Source organism: Schistocerca piceifrons, chromosome 4 (assembly GCF_021461385.2).
Source record: "Schistocerca piceifrons isolate TAMUIC-IGC-003096 chromosome 4, iqSchPice1.1, whole genome shotgun sequence".
Lineage (NCBI taxonomy): Eukaryota > Metazoa > Arthropoda > Insecta > Orthoptera > Acrididae > Schistocerca > Schistocerca piceifrons.
In genome coordinates, this window is record NC_060141.1 from 244,915,617 (window position 1) to 244,943,577 (window position 27,961).

Below are 27,961 nucleotides of genomic sequence, written 5' to 3' on the forward strand. Positions count from 1 at the left end.
CACACGGAGTGTACAATGATTTTCTTCCCCTCTCTTGCTGCCATATCCCTAAGGGGCCCCATTACGCGCCTGACGTTGGAGCTCCCAACTACCAGTAAGCCCACCCTCTGCGACCGCCCGGATCTTGGAAACTGAGGAGCAACCTATGGAACAGGACAAGCAGCCATGTCCGGCCGAAGATCAGTATCAGCCTGAGACAGAGCCTGAAACCGGTTCGTCAGACAAACTGGAGAGGCCTTCAGTTCAGCCCTCCAGAATGTCTTTCGCCCCCTGTCACACCTCGAGACGACCTCTCACTCTACCACAGGTGAGGGATCAGACTCAATGTGGGCAGTATCCAGGGCAGCCACAGTCGTAGTCCGATCGGGGGATGCGTGGGACGAGCTGGCCGTCCCCGACAAACCCCCATCCGGACCCCCACAGTGATGTCCATTGGCAACAGCCATAAGCTGTGTGACCGAAGCCAACACTGTCTGAAGCTGGGAGCGAAGGGATGCCAACTCAGCCTGCATCCGAACACAGCAGTTGCAGTCCCAATCCATACTAAAAACTGTTGTGCAAAGAACGTCTGAACTAATCTACAGAGAGCACAAACAAACCGACACAAAATTTAAACGGTTATTAAAATACAAGATTGCCTAGTAAATGCAGTAATGCTGCTACTTGCGCACTGCTGACACACTGCTCGGCGGCGGAAGGAGACTACGCGATTTTACACTATTCAGGCACTAAAACGCGATGCTACAACTCTCAAGTACTATATTACGCCCGAAATTTATGAATTAAACAATGCAAGTACCAAAAACTCGCAAAGAAATTAAGAATTAAACTATGTAACAAATAAGTGAGCTAAGAGTATACGACTTGCTGCTGGCAGCTGCTTATCCAACGGCGGCAGGGAGCACACTCATGTTATGTGTTGGATTAAACCTTGGTTGCTGTTCTGTGTTTAGTTTCCCGCGGTTAACGCAGCGGTGTGTATCGATATTCGCAACCTGTACTATCTTTCGCCTGGCGCTTATAGTTTCCGGCTGTGCGGTGTGCGATTAGTTGGTCGGTTGGCGTGGTGCAGCGAGGAAATCTTCGCGGCGCGTAGTTTCGCCGACGCCGCTGGCGGCGTCCAAGCACGGTCGGGGTGCGTGGTGCTGTTCTCATTGCTACGAGGTCCGTGGATCAGCGATCCTGGACACCAAAGTACCGTTCTGACTTAATCTACCAGCAAGTCACGACTGTTCATATTGTGTCGTTTGGATTTCGTTGTCGGCTGTTTGTCCATTCCCGTGAGCAACAACGTGCGTTTTCAAGTTGGTAAATTTTACCCATCCTCTGGTGGAGTTTAACTGTACTTTGTTATTTTGAATTGAAGTGTACCAGCGGAATCTTCTGCCTTGTGGCCGTTACCGTTCCGGTTACGTGCCCTGGCCGTTGTCGTAAATTCAGGCAGTGTATTTTCCTCATCGTGCTGTCGCTGTCCAGCACGGTGTGTAGTTCGACAGCTCAATGTATAATTAGTTATGGATGCCAATACTTGCTACGTTGTTCCATTGAACTCCCTGTTGTGTGCTGGTTGGGTGGAACGGAAGTTATCTTGTCAGTGAGTCTGCTGACTGTCTGTCAGTTGGGTTGTCGTCGGATCGATAATGCTTGGGCCGACTGCCTGTCTCACCTAAGAGAGCGTTAGTGTTTGAATTCCAGGCCGACAGAAGCTTATGAGCGCTGTTGGGTGTACTGCCTTTTCTTATTTGTTCTTTTTGTTTGTATTTGTATGGCTTCTAGCCGATTTCTAAATTAAGGTTGTTTTGCCCTTAAGGCGTGAGATTGTTTCAGCCTTCAGCCTAATTTAAAGAATTGTCTTAAGTAAGGCCTTTGGCCTTTATAAAAATTTAATTTTGTTGAGTCTTAAGTGATCGCCCTTCAGCCGATTTTTAAATTAAATCTGTTTTGCTCTTAAGGTGTCAGAACTGTTTTAAGATAAGACTTTTGACTTTTCGCTTTTTAAGAAATTCTGATTTTGGTGTGAGTCTTAAGTTGTTGGCTTTCAGCCGATTTTAAATTAAAGTGGTCTTACCCTTAAGGCATGAGATGGTATTGCGTATTCAGCCGGTTATTAAGTTCCAAAAATTAATGCTGTGTTCATTTAAAAAAATGTCTTGGCTCTTGTAATGTTCGGTCAAATAAATAAAGTTGCATGTTCGAGTGTAACTGACAGCCGCTTATTTTGACCGCTTTCCACAATTTAAACTACCTGTCCTGTTCTGCGGGTTTAGCAGGGCGTCTCAATTTTATTTTTAGTGTAGGTTAGAATGAAGTGTGTCTACCTGTGTTTCCAGTAATGTCATATAGCAACCGCAATATGGAAATGATATGCAACTGAATTATTAATTTTGTAACCTAAAAGATGCATTTTGAGTAATTTGTAATCGAAGTGATAATGTTGTAACATAATAGTTACTCCTTGAGTTTGTTATTATGTATAATGTTAACGTTAACTGATAATCGATCTTTTCTGGTAAATGCATCTTTGCTTTTTCTTGAGTGTCTCGTTGGATAATCCTTAACCTACTCTGTGGAGTCCACAAGTTTCTCACAAAACTGACAGCTATGAGGGTAAATGATACAATATTACACAGAAATAGCTAATAGTAATGATGGAACATTATACATCTGAGAAATTGTACTAAAATTACGCAGGTGCACAGCACATTTCGTTTTGTAAGTACTTTATTGCGGTGACATAAGTTGTGTTGCATTTATTATTGTTTCACCGAACAGCTGTATACTTTTCTGTTCTTCTTTGGCGCGCTAGGTCCGATGATGGTCTAACACTAAACCGAAATTGGTCGTCCGTAATGAAATATACCGTTACAGTTGCGTATTGCTTAACGCTCTTCTTAACATTCATTAAAGCTGCACATACCCATCTCCAAAAAACAGAACCCCGTGCGCTGTACAGGACGGCCAATGTTCCACTGAAACGAGACTGGGATCGGGTTCGCCCCAAGGAAGATAATAGTTCCTCTAACGCCGGTACAATGTACATAAACGATTTATCAAACAGGATGCGTCGTGTGCAGGGAAGTATCATCGTTGGATAACTGCAAGAAACTGCAGAGAGTCTTGGATATAATATGTCCTCTTGGTTTAATAAATATTACGTCTCATGTAGATAAATGCAAGATAATGTCTGCAAACAGCGCTCTTTTTCTAAAAAGAAGTAATTAACATTACCTAGAATTATGACAGTTTGCAGACTTACGTCAACTCACAGGTGCCGTACTCTTCATCTATTGTTACTTTGCGTAATGTCTTGATGTCTTGCAGGGTAATTTCGGTCTCAAAATCAATGAAACCTTTATTCTTTATCGTGACTTGAAAAGCAGTCCGGAACATGTGTGCTCTCGCTTCCTGTCTGTTCTGAAATATCGTACTACAAGCATTATCCAAAGTCTTCTCTTTAGAACAAAGTAGTATTTTGTCAGTAGCTTGATGAACGAAAATTTCTGTATGTTTATTTCGACGAAGAATCCATCTCTTCTTTTCTTGAGTCACCTGAATATAGGGTAGCCCAAGTTTGTGCAATGTTCATGCCTTCTTTATTTATTCCTACACCCTAATTTCCTACTTCCTTGCAAATTTTGTAACGAAGTTTTTTGTTTGAAAAGATCAACCAGTCATTTTTCTTACAAATGAGATTTCTTGACCCAGAGTCTAACACTCTGGACGATCATTTGACTTGCTTTCGTATACACTTTCGTTCTCTATATTTTCACACCTGGATCATTGGTTCGGGTTAACATTTTCGCTTTATCATCCATCGGCAACGTTGAATTTACTGACTTTTCACTCGCATAAGAATCATTGGCCAGTTTTAGCCTTTTAGATGCAGAAGAACGAGTAAAATAGTTTGTTATTTTGCTGCTCATCTTACCTTAACGCCCGCATCTCGTGGTCGTGCGGTAGCGTTCTCGCTTCCCACGCCCGGGTTCCCGGGTTCGATTCCCGGCGGGGTCAGGGATTTTCTCTGCCTCGTGATGGCTGGGTGTTGTGTGCTGTCCTTAGGTTAGTTAGGTTTAAGTAGTTCTAAGTTCTAGGGGACTGATGACCTAAGATGTTAAGTCCCATAGTGCTCAGAGCCATTTGAACCATTTTTTACCTTAACGTCAGAGCTAATTTCCAACAAAGGGGAGGACACATCATGCATACAACCAAGAAGAAGAGAACAGTAAGTGAATAATAAAGTACGCCGTGACCCATGTACAGTCTCACTAACACAACAGAAAAAAGCAGACTCACTGAAAAAATAAAATGATCCTATGGAATTAACGTACAGGAGTCCCCATGTGAAGAAGTTGGGTCGCCGAATTGCAAGTCTTTTTCCAGTTGCCACATTCAGCGACTTGCGTGTCGATGATGATGATTATGATGAAATGATAATGGAAACAATACAGCAACCGGTTCTCGAGCGGAGAAAATCTCCGACCTGGCCGGGAATCGAACCCGAGCCCACTGTAAGGTAGTCAGATGCGCAGACTATTCAGTTCCAGGTGGGGTCAGTTGGCTCAATGACAGGCTGCCATCGACTCAGTTATGGAAAGCGCTTGCCTGCTGCTTCGAAAAGTTTGAAATACTTAAATGTATGAGTTCCTAGGTTTGCAAAGCGGGTGTAATTTTGTATGAAATAATTTTGGGTTTTGGGCAGCGTCATTGTAGCTACTAGAACAGCTAAACTGCCAACGCTTCGACCGACTTACTGTGGTTGTCTTCAGGATGGTTCACTGCTGTACGATGGTGAATGTCCTCTTTTATATACTATCATTTTTTCGTTGTCTGAAGGTTACCTAAACAGCTCAACGGCTTACACAAGAAAGTACAGTTCTCGCTAAAAATGGAAAACAACGGAGCCATTCTTTCTCTCGATGTGGAGGTCTGCAAAACATCTAGTGGCAAATTAGGTCATAAAGTCTACAGGAACATGACGCACACCGCCATCTAGCACAAAAGAACGCTGTGCTACGTACGCGGACAACCCGAGCTCACCGTAACCACATGCAACAGGAACTGAACGACCTCAACACAACATTTCGTGAGGATGTATACAACAACAGAGACCTGCAAACATGCAACGAGCTATGAGGTGAAGACAAAACAAAAAAAGGAACGGAAGATAGTCTTCGTATTGATCGCATACCTTACGTGAGAGGCGTCAGCGACCGTGTAGGCGAGGTTCTGCCTCGCGCCGGGAGCGGGCCTGTATTTTAGAGTGGCAGCAAGATCCGAGATTTGTTGACACCCAGTAAGAATCGCGCGGATACTCTCCACATTGAAGGTGTCTACGAACTTTGTTATGACTGAGGTCAAAGTGGCACATTCAACAGACAGCCAATACGCTACCCTCTACCAACTATCTACTAGAGTTGCCTTCCAATCAGCATCAGGATAGGACAGCCAATAGTGCACCAGACAGCCACCCATCCATAACAACATCTTTAAACTGTCCAATGATATCTCAGATATGTGACGTAGGTAGCCTCCAGATAATCGAAAATGACAGTATATAAAGGAGTCTTCACCAGCATACAGCAAAGAATCGTCCTGAAAATGACAGCAGCAAATCAGTCGAAACGTCGGAAATTTAGCTGTTTTAGTAGTTACAATAACGCAAACCAATACCCAAAATTATTGTATCCACAACTTAAATGTGTCGCTTTTCCCAAAACAGTCAGCACTGGCGTCGTTCCTATTGAGTTTGACAATATGAGAAAAGGAAATAAATCTGGTTTGCGTCCGTGAAATAAATCGCTGGCAAACTTTTAAGTTCTCCAACATCGTACAAAATTTACGTTACGGACAGAAAAGTTTTGTAGTACTTGTACCCCAGTGATCCCTAGCGAGCACTGTTCATAACAAGGATGATGATGATGATGATGATGATGATGATGATGAGCCGGTCGGGGTGGCCGAGCGGTTCTAGGCGCTACGGTCTGGAACCGCGCGACCGCTACGGTCGCAGGTTCGAATCCTGCCTCGGGCATAGATGTGTGTGCTGTCCTTAGGTTAGTTCGGTTTAATTAGTTCTAAGTTCTAGGCGACTGATGACCTCAGAAGTTAAGTCGCATAGTGGTCCGAGCCATTTGAACCATTTGAAGTCGCATAGTGCTCAGAGCCATTTTTTTTTTTTTTTTTTTGTTATGATGGTGATATTTGGTTTGTGGGGCGCTCAACTGCGCGGTTATCAGCGCCCGTACAAATTCCCAACTTTAGCTCAGTCCATTCTCGCCACTTTCATGAATGATGATGAAATGATGAGGACAACACAGCGTGATGCATCTGAGTACAGTATTAGCATTGAGTATTTCGACACATAGGAAGTTATAAATATTTGGAACTTACGTGAAATAGGACGATGAAGTGAAGCTTGTATTTGAAGGGGGGGGGGGGGGGGGAGAGAGAGAGAGTTAGATTTTCTTCTCAAAGGTCTCTGTGGAAACGCGAAGCATATGTAAAGGAGATCACATAAAAAACGGTAATGTGGACAACTCTCGAATATTGCTCCATAGTATGGTATCCTTATGAAGCAGACATGACGACAGACATCGAATCAGTTCACAGAAGTCCGGAACCGCGCTGCTGCTACGGTCGCAGGTTGGAATCATGCCTAGGTTTAAGTAGTTCTAAGTCTAGGGGACTGATGACCTCAGATTTAAAGTCCCATACTGCTCAGAGCCATTTGAACCTATTCACAGAAATGCTGTGACAACAGCAACAGAACGGTCTAGCCCATACGAATGGGTAACAGAAACGCTCCGGCAGCTTGAATGGGAATCCTTTGTAGCAAGGTCGTTCTCGCGACATTCAGTTCGATAAATTTAGAGCCAGGATCCGACGAAGATTGTGTTACCATGCGGTCACCACCGCGTGTCTCGTATAACGTTTATCAGAGTAAGATAAGGAAGATTATGGCGCGTACAGGTAAATAACCTTTTTTTCACTCAGTACGTGAATAGAGTTGAACAGAAAATCTATAATCATGGCACTACACAGTGCCTTTCGGAGTACGTATGTTCAAAATGTGTGAAATCTTATGGGACTTCACTGCTAAGGTCATCAGTCCCTAAGCTTACACACTACTTAACCTAAATTATCCTAAGGACAAACACACACACCCATGCCCGAGGGAGGACTCGAACCTCCGCCGGGACAAGCCGCACAGTCCACGACTGCAGCGCCCCTGACCGCTCGGCTAATCCCGCGCGGCAATAAGTATGTAGAACACAAGTTCTACTCCATGTATTTTAATGCACTAACAGAAAAAATTGCAACAACAAGAAAGGAGTTGTACGACTTAATGGAAAGTTGTTAGGCCTGTTTCTACATCTGTTCCAATTTTCTTCCAGTCGTATTAGAATGGCGTTAGTTGCGCCACTATGAGGATGCAAATCCGGTTTGTTTTACACGCTGTAACGGTCGTGTTCATTATTTACCTTGATGAACGGACGTGGTAAGTTGACGTTAGTCAATAATGCCTTTAAGACGACAAAGACGCCATTATAAGCGCCTCACTGAGTTTGAACGAGGTCGTGTGATAGGGATGGGAGAAGCTGGACGTTTCTCATGTGATATCGCAGAAGGACGTGGGAGGAATGTAGCCACTGAACATGATTGGTGGCAGCGTTGGTCACGAGAACGTACGGTCTCAAGGAGACGGCCTCCAGACGGTCACGTGTTCGGCGTACGGTTGTGGAACACTGCACGTGCAGCAGCAATGAGCAGAAGTTGACACCGCTGTGGTGTCACCGCCAGACACCACACTTGCTAGGTGGTAGCCTTTAAATCGGCCGCGGTCCGTTAGTATACGTCGGACCCGCGTCAGTGATTGCAGACCGAGCGCCGCCACACGGCAGGCCTAGAGAGACTTCCTAGCACTCGCCCCAGTTGTACAGCCGACTTTGCTAGCGATGGTTCACTGACAAATTACGCTCTCATTTGCCGAGACGATAGTTAGCATAGCCTTCAGCTACGTCATTTGCTACGACCTAGCAAGGCGCCATTATCAATTGCTATTTACCTTGAGATGCATGTACCGTCGGACCGATGTTCACCAATTGTGGATTAAAGTTAAGTATTCCAACAGCTACGTACTTTATTTGCTCGACTCAAATCCTTTAACTGTTCCAGACCTTACGCCAGCCTGCGTGAGCTTAAACGCGTGCCTTTCGGCTTCACCTCCTAGTGGCTTGGCTGTCTTGCCAAGTCACAACTACCGCAGTGACACAACGAGCTATTACAAGTCGGTTAAATGGCTCTGAGCACTATGGGACTTAACTTCTGAGGTCATCAGTCCCCGAGAACTTAGAACTACTTAAACCTAACTAACCTAAGGACATCACACACATCCATGCCTGAGGCAGGATTCGAACCTGCGACCGTAACGGTCGTGCGGTTCCAGACTGTAGCGCCTAGAACCGCTCGGCCACCCCGGCCGGCAAAAATCGGTTATTTCAAGGACAGTCCGAGTCAGACACCCATTCCATTGACCCCAAACTTCAGCTAGTTTCGACGTCAATTGCGTCAAGCGAGAGCTCGTTGGAGGGCGAAGTGAAGGTCGGCTCTGTTTTCTGAGGAAAGCTGGTTCTGCCTCGGTGGCAGTAATGGCCGTGTTTTGGTTAGAAAGTGGCCAGTTGAGAGACTGCAACCGACATGTCTGCGTGCTAGACACACTGAACACATACCTGGCGCAGTGGTTTGGTGTGCCATTTTTTAAGACAGCAGGAGGACTGTCTGACTACAGGTTTGTACTCAATCTGGTGATACGATCTTTTGTGCTGCCATTCATTAACAGGATTCCAGGGGGGTGTTTCCAACTGGATAAAGCCCGCCCATATACCTCTGCTGAACCCAACATGTCTTCAGACATCATCGGGCGAGAACTCCAGTGTTGTAAATAGTCTTCACGGGTTTGCCGCCTGATCACGATGTGCAAATTCCACAATTTTTCCTCGGAGTAACTGTCCGACATCTTCAGGTGGTTCAACCTTGCTCGTGGCTACATACGACTGACGGTTTCCGCACACCGATGCCCCGTTTTTAGAACACGCGCGCGAAGAATGCGCAGCCGCGGAAGTAGCGCATGCGCAGTGATTTGCCACATTCTAACACCCGCTGCCGAAAATCGCAGAGCGGCTCTCCCGCGCGTGCGCTGTACGCTGCGTTTGCCAGCAGTGTGGCCAGACGTTACTCACCAACGGCCGTACTAGGCCAGTGTTATGACGGGCCTGTTAGCGAAGAATCTTCATTTTCGCGTCGTGATTTAAAAGCAGCCAATGCAGGGTTCCAGGCTGTGCTCAGTTGAAATCCCGTATCCTCGTTGATGAGATTATCGGCTGTACGGATATATATTGATCCCTTAATGATGCAGTCCCAGAAAGATGATGCCGGGGATAAAACTTCCGTCTTTTCATACGATGTCCTGTATTCAGGCAGTGTTCCGCAATTTCCCACTTTTCCGGTTGACGAAGGCGTGTATGACGCTGATGTTCATCGCAGCGTTCTTGTACTGTGTGGCATGTCTAGCCTATATACTCTGCCCCACACTGATAAGGAATCTTGTACACACAACATTTCCTCAGTCCGAGCTCATCCTTAACTGAACACAACAGGTTTTCAGTTTTGCAGATGGTTGAAATACACACTTAATTCAGTATCTGCTGAGGACTCTTCCGATTCTTGGTGACATGGCACCAAAATATGGCAAAAACGCCAAAGTGGTGGGTGTCTTCGTATCTTCATTCTGCTCCATACATTGAACTTGCCTGGGCCTGAATGCATTACGTATTTGTCTCTCAGAATAACCGTTTTGTCAGTACACTGTCTTCAAATATTGTAATTCACTCGACAGGCTCTCAGCATCAGATACCACAACTATAGATACTCCAGTGTTGTCCACAAACACCTCCCCATGAACCATGGACCTTGCCGTTGCTGGGCAGGCTTGCGTGCCTCAGAGATACAGATGGCCGTACCGTAGGTACAACCAAAACGGAGGGGTATCTGTTGAGAGGCCAGACAAATGTGTGGTTCCTGAAGAGGGGCAGCCGCCTTTTCAGTAGTTGCAGGGGCAACAGTCTGGATGATTGACTGATCTGGCCCTGTAACAATAACCAAAACGGCCGTGCTGTGCTGGTACAGCGAACGGCTGAAAGCGAGGGGAAACTACAGCCGTAATTTTTCCCGAGGGCATGCAGCTTTACTGTATGGTTAAATGATGATGGTGTCCTCTTGGGTAAAATATTCCGGAGGTAAAATAGTCCCCCATTCGGATCTCCGGGCGTGGACTACTCAAGAGGACGTCGTTATCAGGAGAAAGAAAACTGGCGTTCTACAGATCGGAGCGTGGAATGTCAGACCCCCTAATCGGGCAGGTAGGTTAGAAAATTTAAAAAGGGAAATGGGTAGGTTAAAGTTAGATATAGTGGGAATTAGTGAAGTTCGGTGGCAGGAGGAACAAGACTTTTGGTCAGGTGAATACAGGGTTATAAATAGAAAATCAAATAGGAGGAATGCAGGAGTGGGTTTAATAATGAATAAAAAATAGGAGTGCGGGTAAGCTACTACAAACAGCATAGTGAACGCATTATTGTGGCCAAGATAGACACGAAGCCCACGCCTACTACAGTAGTACAAGTTTATACGCCAACTAGCTCTGCAGATGATGAAGAAATAGATGAAATGTATGATGAGATAAAAGAAATTATTCAGGTAGTGAAGGGAGACGAAAATTTAATAGTCATGGGTGACTGGAATTCGAGAGTAGGAAAAGGGAGAGAAGGAAACGTAGTAGCTGAATATGGATTGGGGGTAAGAAATGAAAGAGGAAGCCGTCTGGTAGAATTTTGCACAGAGCATAACTTAATCATAGCTAACACTTGGTTCAGGATTCATAAAAGAATGTTGTATACATGGAAGAATCCCGGAGATACTAAAAGGTATCACATAGATTATATAATGGTAAGACAGAGATTTAGGGGGCAGGTTTTAAATTGTAAGACATTTCCAGGGGCAGATATGGACTCCGACCACAATCTGTTGGTTATGAACTGTAGATTAAAACTCAAGAAACTGCAAAAGGTGGGAATTTAAGGAGATGGGACCTGGATAAACTGAAAGCACCAGAGGTTGTACAGAGTTTCAGGGAGAGCATAAGGGAACAATTGACAAGAATGGGGGAAAGAAGTACAGAAGAAGAAGAATGGGTAGCTCTGAGGGATGAAGTAGTGAAGGCAGCAGACGATCAAGTAGGTAAAAAGACGAGGGCTAGTAGAAATCCTTGGGTAACAGAAGAAATATTGAATTTAATTGATGAAAGGAAAAAATATAAAAATGCAGTAAATGAAGCAGGCAAAAAGGAATACAAACGTCTCAAAAATGAGATCGACAGGAAGTGCAAAATGGCTAAGCAGGGATGGCTAGAGGACAAATGTAAGGATGTAGAGGCTTATCTCACTAGGGGTAAGATAAATACTGCCTACAAGAAAATAAAAGAGACCTTTGGAGAAAAGAGAACCACTTGTATGAATATCAAGAGCTCAGATGGAAGCCCATTTCTAACCAAAGAAGGGAAAGCAGAAAGGTGGAAGGAGTATATAGAGGGTCTATACAAGGGCGATGCACTTGAGGACAATATTATGTAAATGGAAAAGAATGTAGATGAAGATGAAATGGGAGATACGATACTGCGTGAAGAGTTTGACAGAGCACTGATAGACCTGAGCCGAAACAAGGCCCCGGGAGTAGACAACATTCCATTAGAACTACTGACCGCCTTGGGAGAGCCAGTCCTGACAAAACTCTACCATCTGGTGAGCAAGATGTATGAGACAGGCGAAATACCCTCAGCCTTCAAGAAGAAAGTAATAATTCCAATCCCTAAGAAAGCACGTGTTGACAGATGTGAAAATTACCGAACTATCAGTTTAATAAGCCACAGCTGCAAAATACTAACACGAATTCTTTACAGACGAATGTAAAAACTGGTAGAAGCCGACCTCGGGGAAGGTCAGTTTGGATTCCGTAGAAATATTGAAACACGTGAGGCAATACTGACCTTACGACTTATCTTAGAAGAAAGATTAAGGAAAGGCAAACCTACGTTTCTAGCATTTGTAGACTTAGAGAAAGCTTTTGACAATGTTGACTGGAATACTCTCTTTCAAATTCTAAAGGTGGCTGGGGTAAAATACAGGGAGCGAAAGGCTATTTACAATATCTACAGAAACCAGATGGCGGTTATACAACTCATGGGACATGAAAGGGAAGGCAGTGGTTGGGAAGGGAGTGAGACAGGGTTGTAGCCTCTCCCCAATGTTATTCAATCTGTATATGGAGCCAGCAGTAAAGGAAACAAAAGAAAAATTTGGAGTAGGTATTAAAATCCATGGAGATGAAATAAGAACTTTGAGGTTCGCTGATGACGTTGTAATTCTGTCAGAGACAGCAAGGGACTTGGAAGAGCAGTTGAACGGAATGGACAGTGTCTTGAAAGGAGGATATAAGATGAACATCAACAAAAGCAAAACGAGGATAATGGAATGTAGTCGAATTAAGTCGGGTGTGCTGAGGGAATTAGATTAGGAAATGAGACGCTTAAAGTAGTAAAGGAGTTTTGCTATTTGGGGAGCAAAATAACTGATGATGGTCGAAGTAGAGAGGATATAAAATGTAGACTGGCAATACCAAGGAAAGCGTTTCTGAAGAAGAGAAATTAGTTAACATCGAGTATAGATTTAAATGTCAGGAAGTCGTTTCTGAAAGTATTTGTATGGAGTGTAGCCATGTATAGAAGTGAAACGTGGACGATAAATAGTTTAGACAAGAAGAGAATAGAAGCTTTCTAATTGTGGTGCTACAGAAGAATGCTGAAGAGTAGATGGGTAGATCACATAACTAGTGAGGAGGTATTGAACAGAATTGGGGAGAAGAGGAGCTTGTGGCACAACTTGACTAGAAGAAGGGATCGGTTGATAGGACATGTTCTGAGACATCGAGAGATCACCAATTTAGTACTGGAGGGCTGCGTGGAGGATTAAAACCGTAGAGGGAGACAAAGAGATGAATACACTAAGCAGATTCAGAAGGATGTAGGCGGCATTAGGTACTATGAGATGAAGAAGCTTGCACGGGACAGAGTAGCATGGAGAGCTGCATCAAACTAGTCTCAGGATTGAAGATCACAACAACAACATATTAAAGGCTCCAAAATCAGGTAGATGACACCCTTAGTAGAATGTTTAGTGAAGGTACTGGGAGATGAAGAAACTAGCACAGGACAGGGTGGCATGGAGAGCTGCATCAAACCAGTCTCAGGACTGAAGACCACAACAACAACAACATCCACAAACAGCATTAACCGTCCCTTATTGAGTGACTAAGTGCAACGGACGTGGAACTCCATCCCACAAACTGACATCCGGCACCTGTACGACACAATATATGCAATTTTGTAAGCTAGCATTCGACATTCTTGCGGTTACACCGGTTAGTAGTATACCAGCAGTTCACATTTGCAGTGTCGTAACTCGCGCTTACATCAACCTGTGATCTTGTAATGCTTATCATTTAAATACTTGTATGGTACCTAGACAGATGACGTATCCCCGAAATTTCATTACTCTGCATTAATTATTTTTTGACGTTTCGATTTTTTTCCTGTCGGTGTATTTCAGTAGAGGAACTGCACTTCACGATTACGTTCCTGTTCAACTGTATATTCAGTTGCTTCTTAAACTGTTAAATAGACATATCACGTTGTTTGCATGGTTCTGATCCACTTTCAGCACCAGTAACGTGGCATTCACGCAATACTCATGTTACTGGATACTACCCAGCGTTTGTTGCATCTTTTGATTTTAGTTTTCGCCTTCAAAGAAATAGTGAAATTTCCTGATAACGTTCCTTAAATGCTGGAGCCCATGTCTAACCAGTTTTAACACAAACAGGAATTGTTTTTGAACGAGAAATACACTGAACATCTGCACACTGAACGCCTTTTAAGATGTCCCTGTGCAGAGTTAGCAATCCATTACTTCCTAGGAGTTGGTGTGACATGGAACAATTTCGACATACCACAGCTGAGTGGCACTAATGTTCCTGAAATAGCACCTACTGGTCTCATGCGAAATCTTACTGATGTAGAAATGGATGTCTATTACACCAACACCTAAGGATTGGCAAATGGCTGTTTCTGTACCAGGACATTTTTAAAGCGCCCAAAAAAAAAGTTGTGTGTGTGGCACCGATGGTGTTGCCGAACTGGGGATCCTGGACGGACCCTTTGACGTTTTACTCATGCATGTGTCAGCATCGGTCCCCTCCAAAATCACGCCACAGGAGGGTGCGAAATGGTACGAATGAAAAAGCGTAAATATCGTTTGCTGCTTCGGATCACGTCTAAATTCCATATAAAGGCTATGAGCGGTCCCTAGTTTTCCACCCTTTGCAACTGCACTACAGTCCAAAGGGGTGCAGTAATTTCAGTTGGGCTGAGGTCGACATTGTCCTTGGAGAGGGGTTGCATCGCCCAAGGTGTGTTAGTAGTGTCAGAAATTTTCAAGAATGTCGTCCTGCCCCTCATCGCACTATGAACCGTGATTTTCGACAGCGCTTTTCATAGGATTCAACGGACCAAAGAAATGGGTGGCTTCATTGACACCCTTTACGCCACTCCTTGAGACCTCTTCGTGTGAAGTCTGAGCAGAATTATGTCTGAAATGTTTTCCTCATCCACCCATAAGAAAACCGCGCGGTTTCAGCACTGGACGGTTCTGAGCTCCATCGCGGAGGCGTCGAGAGAAGCCATGAAATGTGGGCAACAGGGAGTTTGATGACCTTCCAATCGTGTGAATCATCCACGATGGTATTGACCAGACCTGTGGTTAAATTTGGTACCAGTATGACACTATGAACCCATATTACACTTTATATGAACTTCCGAGGTCTGCTCTTTATTTCGCATTTGTCGACACTGTTAGAAGCGTCGCCGTGCCCGATGGCGACGTTGCAGGATGCCACGCTTTTTTACCACTGCAAAGGATGCATACAGGCTCCTTTGAACCAAATTTCTATTTCTACGTCATAATGGGAGACAATTATGAGGTTTCGAGGAAGTAACCCTTTAGCTGCGTTGTACAGTGTTCAGAAGAAACTGTAACAGCTCACTGAATTCAACAGTTTTCTGTAGTGATTGCCTTTTGTGCTTTAGCAGGTTTTTTTCAGATAACCCCCATAACTCCCTCATCGACATTGCAGTGTCTGCTTTTCTCCGAATTGCAATGCAGTGTTTCTTCGCACATGCATACAAGTCCAAAGGAACAGGCATTGCGGCGTCCCTAGCCATTATGAAACACATGGAATGTATTGACGTTTGCGAATATGGACAACCATCAGCTGTGTAATGGAATGATGACAATGAAAATTGGTTCTAGACCGAGACCAAAAAAGAATTTCCCGCATATCGCGAGCAGTCACCTTACCACTAGGCTTCCCGAGCACGCCTCACGGCCAATCCCACTCTACCATGTGTTTTAGACACATGGTTAACGACATATGGAAGTTTGGGTGTTTCCGTGAGTCGAGTTTGGATAGCCTAGTGGTGAGGCGACGGGTCGCGATGAACGGGAAATCCGAGATCGAGTCCCGGTGCGGCACAAATTTTCATTGTCACCGTTCCATTATACAGATGATAGTTGTCTGTCCTGGCAATTGGGAATACATTTCACATGCTTCGTCATTGGGCTCGTCTGTGTATAGATTCTTAATGTCATTGGATTAAAAGAGTGCACCTAAAAATGGTATTGGAGATCAACAAGATGTACAGTGGAGTACTAAGAGCACTGATGTGGTAACCTGTTGACGTGTTTTCCGGTTATAAGCTAATTGCTGTGGCACACGTGTCATCTATTTGTCATATTTGCGACGAAAATAATGTTTGGAGGTCGGGGATAACTTTTGAAGAATCGCGTATTTTAATCAATTTTAATCAAATTTTGAATTTCTAATGTACTGATAAAATCTCCATTCAAAATACTTCACATTTTTCTCACGTACATAGCCTATGTTACTTCCTGTGAAACTAAGGTTGGTTGGGTTGTGGTTATCGGTCTCATCGGTTTAGGGAAGGACGGGGAACGAAGTCGGCCGTGCCCTTTCATAGGAACCATCCCGGCGTTTGCCTGGGGCGATTTAGGGAAATCATGGAAAACCTAAATCAGGATGGCCGCACGCGGGATTGAAACGTGATGCTCCTGAATGCGAGTCCAGTGTGCCAACCACTGCGCCACCTCGCTCGGTGTGAAGCTAAGGCATTAGCCAAAACTTCGTCAAGAAGTTCTGTTCTACGTTCACGTTGGAAAATGGAGTCCACATTCTGAAGCATAAAATTACCTTAAGAGTGCTTCACTTGGACAAAGAAAGCAAACACGATGATGTATGACAAATTAAAATGTCTCCACATGCTCTTGTATCACTCTCAGAGTTACTATTTTCTTTTCTTCAATTTACTTCAGTACTAGCTAGTTTTGACGGGGTAGGTCTATTTCTGCTTCACAGGAAAACATGGTATTAAAAGCTTTATAAAAGTTTGGCCACATAGCAGTTCACTGATTCCAGAAATTTGTTTCAAATTTACCTTACATTCAATAATTTTGTAGTTACTTCGATTATTTTGATTTAAAGATCTGATTACTCATAAAAAATATAATAAGTAATATTTTTTAAATTCTATTCTAAATACGTAGAACAACATTTTTAATATTTTAAAAAGATAAATGAAATAGTGAAACGTACAAGGAAATGAATGTCAGTTAATTTGCTTTATTAAGTAAAATTACGTAAACGTAGGCTGCACAAACAAACCTGTTTTATTCGTTTTCAGTTCATTGGTGTAGATGCCATTCAACTTAGGCTATAAGTAGAATCATGAAACTAGTATGAGAAGTAGTTGGTGAGCAGTACGCTAAGTATCAACAAGTAATACTCTTCGTGTGACTGGCACTTAGCGTTTTCACGTGTGAGAAAGACTAGTTTCACAATGAAGTGTGTTTTTAATACTAGACAAAATGCCTTGTGTTGTCTCCGGCCAGTTCTGCTGAAGAGCTACGAGGAGAATAATCAGTATTTTTATATGAAATATGACTCATTACGTTAGATTCAGAACAATCATCCAGCTGTTTCTCATCCAGCTGTTTCTCATTATTGAAGAAATGAAAGTATAATTCAAAGGTGGTTTAAAATTGTCTCCATTGTTTATGAAAGCCATTACCATAGACTGTGAAATTTAACGTAAAGACAAAATTCTTACGTGGTTGAACACTCGACCTTTGAAAACTGCGATGTTAGAACATTGCACCATGGAAGAAAACTTACTCATCCAACGTTGCTAATCGGCTTACCTTCCCTACTAGTTACAAATACATCGTTGTTTTTGCTATCTCGAAGCATACACTGCTGAAGAGAGATAAATTCACTGTTCGATTGCGTATAACGTTTCAACGTGATGAGAATGGGCAGCTAGCAGCTACTACTGCAGGGCCGCTCTTTAATCACGTGGCTTACGTGCCAACATGTGTGACACATCACCAGATTGCATACCGTGACGTCGTTGACCGCCTCGCTGATCGATGAGGTGTTTCGAGTAAACAGTTGGCGATTCCTTGCGTGGCGGTATGTGGAACATGAATCAAGTGGCGTATTACAGAGTCGTTACAAACAACTGTTACTCAGGGCATAATACGACAGCGAGAAATACGACCGCAAGGAACAAACTCCTCGGTCTCACAACGAGTCTTCTCTGTACTCCCCCTTTAAGGTAGCGTACTTTATCTGGGTTCAAGGCCATAGCAGTGATCGCAGCATTTTACAGCATCTTTCAGGCTCTTCGTGCCAGCCAAAGTTACCGTGCACTGATTTCCCATAGTGACTGAAAATGACGATGCAGATGCGGCGAGACGAAGAATGAAAAAGAAAGAACTATCAACAAAGGGAAATGTTCTGCATGTACATCTACATCCATCAAACAATTTTGAAGCGCATAGCAGAAGGCACTTCGTGTGTACCACTTGTTCGGCCTTCTTCGCGCTCCATTCGCATATGGAACACGGGAAGAATGAATGCATTAACGTCTCTGTGCGTCCTGTAATTAGTCTGATCTTGTCTTTCCAGTCCCTACAGGACCGATACGTAATCGCTTTTAGTATATTCCTTGACTGTTCACTTAGCTCTACTTGATACCAAACACACACGCTTGAGCATTCTAGGATGGGTGGCACAATTGATTTGTAGGCAATCTCCTTTGTAGACTGATTGCATTTCAGTAGTATTCTACCAAAGAACCTAAGTCATCCACCTGCATGAGCGTGCCCAGGGGCAGGTGGGGTGGACAGCTGCCCCCTGGATTTTGTATGCTTATTTACCTACTTTTGTCGATTAAAGTTGTGTTATAATCAGGTTACAAGTTTACAATTTTTTTTGTCATCAGTCTTCTGACTGGTTTGATGCAGCCTGCCACGAATTACTCTCCTGTGCCAACCTCTTCATCTCAGAATATTTCTCTGCCTCGTGATGACTGGGTGTTGTGTGATGTCCTTAGGTTAGTTAGGTTTAAGTAGTTATAAGTTCTAGGGGACTGATGACCATAGATGTTAAGTCCCATAGTGCTCAGAGCCATCTCAGAATAGCACTTGCAACCTACGTCCTTAATTATTTGATGAATGAATTCCAATCTCTGTCTGTCTCTACAGTTTTTGCCCTCTACAGCTCCCTCTAGTACCATGAAAGTCATTCCCTAATATCTTATCAGATGTCCTATCATTCTGTCCCTTCTCCTTGTCAGCATTTTCCACATATTCCTTTCCTCTCCGATTCTGCGCAGGATGTCCTTATTCATCACCTTATCATTCCGCTTAATTTTCAACATTCGTCTGTAGCACTAAATGTCAAATGCTTAGATTTTCTTCTGCTCCCGTTCTCCCTCAGTCCATGTTTCACTACCATACAATGCTATACATTCTCAAAACTGTCTTCCTCAAATTGAGGCCTATGTTTGATACTAGTAGACTTCTCTTGGCCAGGAATGCCGTTTTTGCCACTGCTCGTCTGCTTTTGATGTCCTCCTTGCTCCGTCCTTCATTGGTTATTTTGCTGCCTAGGTAGTAGAATTCCCTAACTTCATCTACTTCGTGACCATCAAACCTGATGTTAAGTTTCTCACTGTTCTCATTTCTGTTACTTCTCGTTTCTTTCGTCTTTTTTCGATTTACTATCAGTCCATACTCTGTACTCATTATACTGTTCATTCCTGTCAGCACACCATGTAATTCTCCTTGACTTTCACTAAGGATAGCAATTTCATCAGCGAATCGTATAGTTGGTATCCGTCCACCTTGAATTTTAGTCTTATTTTATTCCCATCATTGATTCTTAAATGTGGAGATTGAACTGTAGGGGCAACAGGCTACTTGTCCGTCTTACACACTTTTTAATCCGAGCACTTCGTTCTTGGTCGTCCACCAGTGTTATGCTCTCTTAGTTTTTGTACATATTGTATTACCCATCCCTCCCTAGGTTACCCCCATTTTTCTCAGACTTTCAAACACTCGCACCATTTCATGTAGTCGAACGCTTTTTCCAGGATGGCAAATCCTATGAAAGTGTCTTGATTTTCCTTTAGTATTACATTCATTATCAACCGCGTCAGAATTACCTGTCTGATGTCTTTACCTTTCCTAAAGCCCAACTGATCGTCTACCAAAACGTCCTCAATTTTCTTTTCCATTCTTCTTTATATTATTCTTCTCCGCAACTTGGTTGCTTGATCTGATCAGCTGATTGTACGATAATTCTTGGACTTGTTATTGTGTGGATGATACTTTTCCGAAAGTCAGAGAGATGTCGCCAGACTCATGCACTCTACACACTAATGTGAATAGTCGTTTTGTTGCCACTACTCCTAATGATTTTAGAAACTCTGGTGAAGTATTATCTATCCCTTCTGCCTTATTTATCTTAAGTCCTCCAAAGATCTCTTAGATTCTAATACTAGATCCCCATCTATTCTAAATCTAGTCCTGTTTCTTCTCCTATCACATCAGACAAATCTTGTCCCTCATAGAGGCCTTCAGTGTACTCTTTCCATCTCCCTGCTGTCTCCTCTGCATTTAACAGTGGAATTCCCGTTGCACTATTAATGTTACCACCCCTGCTTTGAATTTCAAAGAAGGTTATTTTGACTTTCCTATATGCTGAGTCAGTCCTTCCGACAATCATTTATTTTACGATTTCTTCACATTTTTTGTGCATTCATTTCGTCTTACCTTTCCTGCTCTTCCTGTTTATTTCATTCTTCAGCGACTTGTATATCTGTGTTCCTGAATTTCCATGAGAATATCTGTACTTCCTTCTTTCATCGATCAACGGAAGTATTATCTGTTACCCATGGTTTCTTCGCAGTTACCTTCTTTGTACTTACGTTTTTCTTTACAACTTCTACGATTGGCCTTTTTAAGAGATGTACATTCCTCTTCAACTGTGCTGCCTACTGAGCTATTCCTTATTGTTGTTCCTATAGCCTTAGGTAACTTCAAGCGCATTTCATTATTCCTTAATACTTTCGTATCCCGCTTCTTTATGTATTGATCCTTCCTGACTAATCTCTTAAACTTCAGCCTACTCTTCACCAGTACTACATTGTGCTCTGATTTTATATCCGCTGCCGGGTACTCCTTACAATCTAGTATCAGATTTCGGAATCTCTGTCTGACCATGATGTAGTCCATCTGAAATCTTTCTGTATCACCCGGCCTTTCCCAAGTATACTTCCTCCTCTTATGATTCTTGAACAGATTTATTCACTGTTACGAGCTGAAATTTATTACACAACTCAATTAGTCTTTCTGCTCTCTCATTTTTGTCCCTGCCCATATTCTTCAGTCACCTTCTCTTCTATTCTTTCACCTACAACTGCGTTCCAGTCCCCGAAGACATTTAGATTTTTGTCTTTCTTTGCGTACTGTATTACCCTTTCAATATTCTCATATAGTTTCCCTGCCTCTTCATCTTCAGCCTGCAATATCGGCATGTATACCTGAACTATACAACTATAAATAAAATATCCTATTTTGATGTTCATTAAAAATAATGGTCAGTGATAATGTGAAAACAATTCATCAACCAAAATACTGTAGGCACGTGCAGATTTGACATAACCGACCAGTTTTTCTCCGACTAGGACTCCACATAAGTTTCAATCTGCCAACTTTCGCTTATCAGACTATAACTGAAACATGATTTTTAGGCTAGTTTTTTTTATTTTCGCAACAACAAAAATAATAATAAAGGAGGAAATAACGAGCAAAGAGATTGATTTAAGTGGCAGTAAATCAAGTGAAGTGGAACCAGTACCGATTACACAATCTTATTCTTATCATTCAAGATACAATAGCAATAAGAACTGGGGTAACTCATTACTGAACCCTGTAGAAGGATTGAAATAGGAATCTTCTGGTAATATTCTGGACAACGTAGCTTCTGAATCTCATGCATTTGCATCAACATCTATTCTGGAAGATGGGTATCACTCACTGTAATAAAAATGATATCGCACGATAGGTTTGGTATTGGTAATGCAAATATTAAAGCGATGCTGGGTATCTCCAGAAAATTATTATTTTGCTGGTGATGCTACGCATTTGAAACAAAACTGGTGTTTAGAAACGTACAACCTTTGACTGGCTTACTCAAAGAAACTGAAAAGTGCGTTTTGTTTGTTTTGCGCTTTATATCCGTCGAGACCTGCGCGTGGTGTACAGGGATCTCCAATTGTCCGACCATTCACTAAATATGAAGATATACACGAGCATTGTAAAGCACCTGTAGTTAGTCAATGGTACCGGCAGTCGTGGGCGTCTGCCAACTTTTTTGGCAACGCAAGAACACATGTCAAGAATGCTATGCTAACAGGCACTCAAAAATTATTAAAGATAATAGAAATACATTACAAGCTGTAGTCAACACCATTATTTTCTGCTGAATTCATGACTTTCTACTGAGAGGAAAAGGAAAAGATGGTAGCGTATTTCAACTTTTGGGTAAACTAAAAGTGGATTCGGGTGATGAAATATTGAGCAAACACAAAAAGGACATAAAAATGCTCGATCTACGTCCCCACAAATACAAAATCTGATTTTAACGTACGTGGAGTCCTAATCGGAGGAAAACTGGTCGGTCATGTCAAATCTGCACGTGCCTACAGTATTTTGGTTGATGAATCAGCTGATATATTAGGAAACGAGCAAATATCAAAAGGTCTTACATATTATGATGAAAGTAAAAAAAAAAAAAAGTTATGGAAGAATTTATGGGTTTTTTCGAGTTACAATAAAATAAATAGCCAAGCGATAGATGCTGAAATTGATGGATTCATTAATTTATTGAACATTGATGTTAACAAACGCTTGTGACAGGTCTACGCTGGATGCGCTACGATGGCGTGGAAAGATAGCGGTATCCAAAATATATTGAGAGAAACGTATAAAAGGGGTTTATATGTTCACTGCGTCTGCCACAAATTAAATCTTGTAGTAAACGACGTAAATAATATTCTTGAGATCCGGAATTGCATTGGAGCTGTAAATGATACGGTAAAGCCGCGCGGGATTAGATGAGCGGTCTTAGGCGCTGCAGTCATGGACTGTGCGGCTTGTCCCGGCGGAGGTTCGAGTCCTCCCTCGGGCATGGGTGTGTGTGTTTGTCCTTAGGATACTTTAGGTTAAGTAGTGTGTAAGCTTAGGGACTGATGACCTTATCAGTTAAATCCCATAAGATTTCACACACATTTGAACATTTTTTTTGATACGGTAAATTTCTTCAGGGGATCAGTTTCGCGCCGAAAAGATTCACCTAAATAAAATTTCTGTATGAGACAAGGTGGTCTCTTAAATGCAAACGTATTTCGATGTTTAAGAGGCATTTATCAAATTATGAAAGGTTTGGAAAAGCTTTCTCAGGAAGAGAATTCTGGGACAAGAAAAAAATCTTTCCAATTGCTATCCGCAGTTTGACAAAACACATTCATACTGGCTTTGTGTCTTACTGACAACAACAAGCCCCTGCTGTAAACGGTGACAAAGAAATTACATTCTACATCAAGGAAACGTAATTAAATGCGCAGAGCTCATCCAAACCACTACAACTGCAGCTGCAGAAGACAGGCGTTCTATCGAAGAAACGAGTGAAAAATTTTTAAAATCAGCTAGTGAAAGTGCTAAGGCCTTAAACCTAGAGCTACGTCTTCCAAGGACAGCAAGCCGCCAACTTTACAGGGTATATCATACAGTTGGTTCGTTAAGCTAGTGTTCTCGTCGCCCTATTTAGATTCGCTATTATCCTCTTTAGAGGTGAGGTTCGGGAAAGACCAGTCACAATCGTTTTCTGTTTCATTGTTACAACCTGCTCGGAGAACAAAAATAACAGCTCCAAAATTTAAAAAAATCTGAGGAGGAGGTAATCAAATTTTATGTATTAGAAAGTATCGCTCAGAAGCCGAACTATGGGGCATATGTTGGATAAACAAGCAGAAGAGTCTAGAAACTTTGGAGATAACAGAATTAATTCAACAAGTAGAATATTTTTATCTAACAGCCTTAGCAATTTTTAACAGCAATCCTTTATACCACGGCTACAGACTGGAGGCAATTCAGCACATTCCGAGCCGTAAAAACATGTTTGAGGTTAGCAATGATCGAAGTCAGCCGAAATGGGTTTTGTATGTTCAGTGTAGATAAAAACTTGTAAACGGTATGGGCGATTCTTTCGCGGAAGACGTCATAAGCCATTTTGCTGAAGATCCTTGAAAATTACTTTTAAAATAATCTCTAATTAAACAATTTAAATTGAATAAATGCTTGTTTATATTCATGTTTGCTTATTTGACTACCTATAAAGCAGTATCTTCTACCGTTGTTTTCCCTACACCATACATCCATATAAGGCTTCGTGTAAGTGTCTTCGTGTAGTGTGTAGCGTAACACTAGCTTGGGACATGTCTGAATAAATTTTTTATTTGATCCCTCCCCCTGGACCAAAATCTGGGAACGCCCATGGCCACCTCCGTTATCTAGGACTCAGCCTACGTAATCGTTCCCTTTCATGTCGCTAGTTAGTTAGTTAGCTACACAACTACAAAGATCGTATGAACAATTATTTTATCGAATGATGTAGAACAAGTCAGATTACAGGTATACGTGATTAGTGTTACCATTAATGAAGATGTTTTCTAGTCCCATCATTTAAAAATAAAATTCTCTATTTTTTATTTATTTTTTTTTACAGGCTACCAATTTTTAAATACAGATGTCCATGAACTAGAAGAAGTTGTCAGGGAGAAATGATTTTAGGTTAGATTTAAAACTTGCTTTGCTACCAGTCAAATACACTGATCCGGAGCCGCGCGACTGCTACGGTCGCAGGTTCCAATCCTGCCTCGGGCATGGATGTGTGTGATGTCCTTAAGTTAGTTAGGTTTAAGTAGTTCTAAGTTCTAGGGGACTGATGACCATAGATGTTAAGTCCCATTGTGCTCAGAGCCATTTGAACCATTTGAATCAAATACACTGAAGCGCCAAAGAAACTGGTATAAACATGCGTATTCAAATACAGAGATATGTAAACAGGCAGAATACGGCGCTTCGGTTGGCAACGCCTATATAAGACAACAAACGTCTGGCACAGTTGTTAGATAGGTTACTGCTGTTACAATGGCAGGTTATCAAGATTTAAGTGAGTTTGAACGTGGTGTTACAGTCGGCGCACGAGCAATGTAACACAGCATCTCAGAGTTAGCGATGAAGCGGGGATTTTCCCATACGACCATTTCACGAGTGTCCCGTGAATATCAGGAACCCTGTAAAACATCAAATTTCCGACATCGCTGCTGCCGGAGAAAGATCCTGCAAGAACGGGACCAACGACGAGTGAAGAAAATCCTTCAATGTGACAGAAGTGCAACCCTTCCGCAAGTTGCTGCAGATTTCAATGCTGGGTCGTCAGCAATTGTCAGCGGGCGAACCATTCAACGAAACATCATCGATATGGGCTTTCGAGGCCGAAGGCCTGCTCTTGTACCCCTGATGACAGCACAACACAAAGCTTTACGCTTCGCCTTGACACGTCAACACCGACATCGGGTTGTTTGATGACTGGAAACGTGTTGCCTTCTCGGACGAGTCTCGTTTCAAATTGCATCGAGCGGATGGACGACTACGGACATGGAGACAACCTCACGAATCCATGGACTCTGCATGTCAACAGTGGACTGTTCAAGCTGGTGGAGACTCTTTAATGGTGTGGGGCGTCTGCAGTCGGAGCGATATGGGATCCATGATACGTCTAGATACGACTCTGACAGGTGACGCCTATGTAAGCATCCTGTCTGATCACGTGCATCCATTCATTTCCAGTGTGGATTTCGACGGACTTGTCCCATTCCAGCAGAACAATGCGACACCCCACACATCCAGAATTGCTACAGAGTGGCTCCAGGAACTCTCTTCTGAGATTAACACTTCCGCTGGCCACCAAACTCCGCAGACAGGAAAACAACTGAGTATATCTGGAATGCCTTGCAACGTGCTGTTCAGAAGAGACCTTCACCCCCTCGTAGTCTTACGGATGTATGGACAGCCCTGCACGATTCATGGTGTCAGTCCCCTCCAGCACTACCCCAGACATTGGTCGACCCATACCAGATAGTGCAGCGGCACTTCTGCGTGCTTGCGGAGGCCCTACACGATATTAGACAAATGTACCAGTTTCTTTGGCTCTTCTGTACGCTGGGCAAATTACGTATCAAAATATTTGGTTGTAGCAAACTGAACTCCTTTCTGAGCCCATAAAAACTTTTTTGATGGTCAACAAAGGTTACTTTTTCTCTAGTGTTGTGGATATCACAATTCTTCTCAAATGGTGATGGTTTCTTAATGACTGATTTCATTAACGAAAATATGTATTTTGATGTAGTTACAATGCCCAACTTCTTGAAGGGGTACCTACATGACACTGTTGGTTGCTTTTATGCAATCAATGCTGTCTTTCTAAGTAATGAGGTAGCCAAGAAAATTATTCCATGAGACATTACTGACAATAAGTATACAAACGAAATATCCCAGTAAGTTGATTCATTTGTTGCCAAGAGTAGCAATTTTCGGAAGAACAAAATTATCTGAACTTAACCGTTGGACAAGCGCATTAATATACTTCTTATAGTTCAAGTTTTTATCAACATGTACACCCAAACTCTGTTTACTGAATCCTGGTTATAAGCTACATAAATTGTTGTTATGACTATTTCATGAACGAACTGAATATAGTGACTTTCCTCAAAACTATGGGAGAGTCCTTTTCAGAGAATGACTTGACAATTTTTTGTGAAAGATCATTCTGTGGCTCTTTTGCTATTTTCTCTCTAATGCGGTTCATTGCAACTTTAATATCGTCTGGAAAAGTGTCAATTCTGCTTGCTCAATATAGACTGGAAGTTCATGCAGAACAGGAATGGATCCAAAACTGTATCCTAAATGATTTCTGCAGATCACTACAGTTTTCTGTCTAACATTGTCTGAACCTTTCAGCACAACTTTTGCGTTCTGTTTGTTAAGTACGACTCAAAGGGCTTGTGTAAACAGTCATCAATGCGACAAAACTTGAGTTTCTCCAATTGTTAATATGAGCTCTACAATTAAATGCCTTTGAAAGAACAAAAAAGATATCATCTGGTGATATTTTAGTATTTAAGTCTTTTAATCTTTGAAGAGCGCACATGTAAATACCAAGCCGAGTGAAAACTCATCTGGAATCCAAGCTATGACATGTTGAATAAATTGCCGTTACTTAAACGTGAGACTGCTCCTGAGTACATTACTACTCCGAAAATTTTGGACAGCAATTTCAGTATTCAAACAGGTTTAAATGCTGCATATTTTAACCTGTCTGCAAAATTTTCTTATGGGTGTGATGCGTTATATATGTTACTAAGGTTATGATATACTAACTTAGAACAATTTTGCAGAATTCTGTTTGAAATTCCATGAGTACTATATGAGCCTCTGTTTTTATAATTGTGAAGTCATAGAGAAATACACCCTGTGATACCAAAAACTCAGTGGTATAGAAAGCAAACGGTGCCAAGAGAACTTTAAACAACCACAACACATATGTAACGTAAAGATTGCCTCTTTGCACTTATGGAGACAGTGAATGTATAAACCAAATAATGTTAGGTTGTTCCGAGGAGAAAACCACTGCAAGATGAACGCCAAAAATATTTATTTCTACGGGGTAGAAAGGCTGCTACTTAATTTGCACCCTGTTTCGAAAATCAGACATCAGGAGTAGTATACTTCGGTACATACATTACCTGACCAAAAAAAAAAAAAAAAAGATACAAGGTGACGGGGAGGCGGAAACTAAATGAAACTTAACAGGCTGAGAGTGTATGTGCTGTGTGCTGTTGCATCAATTATTACAAAATCGAGACAGATTCGGAAATAGTTTGGTACTATGAACGTACTTGTCAGTATGATGTTGCAGCCCGTTTGCCCTGGATGTAGGCACTGATTTTGTTGAGAAGTTATCATGAAACCTCTCCTTAGGCATTCCAGCCCACAACTGTTGTAACTGATCCTTGATATCCTGAATACTGGCATTGGAATGGAGTTAATGTCCGAACGTAAAGACTCGTGCCGCAACAAGACGAGCATCGTCCTGCTGAAAAATGGCACTACGTTGATGTCCCACGTTAGACGTAACACATTAGGACACGAGATGTCCTCGTCGTACCGTTGTGCTGTCAGGCTTCCCTCAGTCACTAGCTGCCATAACCTGCATTCATACCCAAAGGCTGCCCACAACATGACGCCAG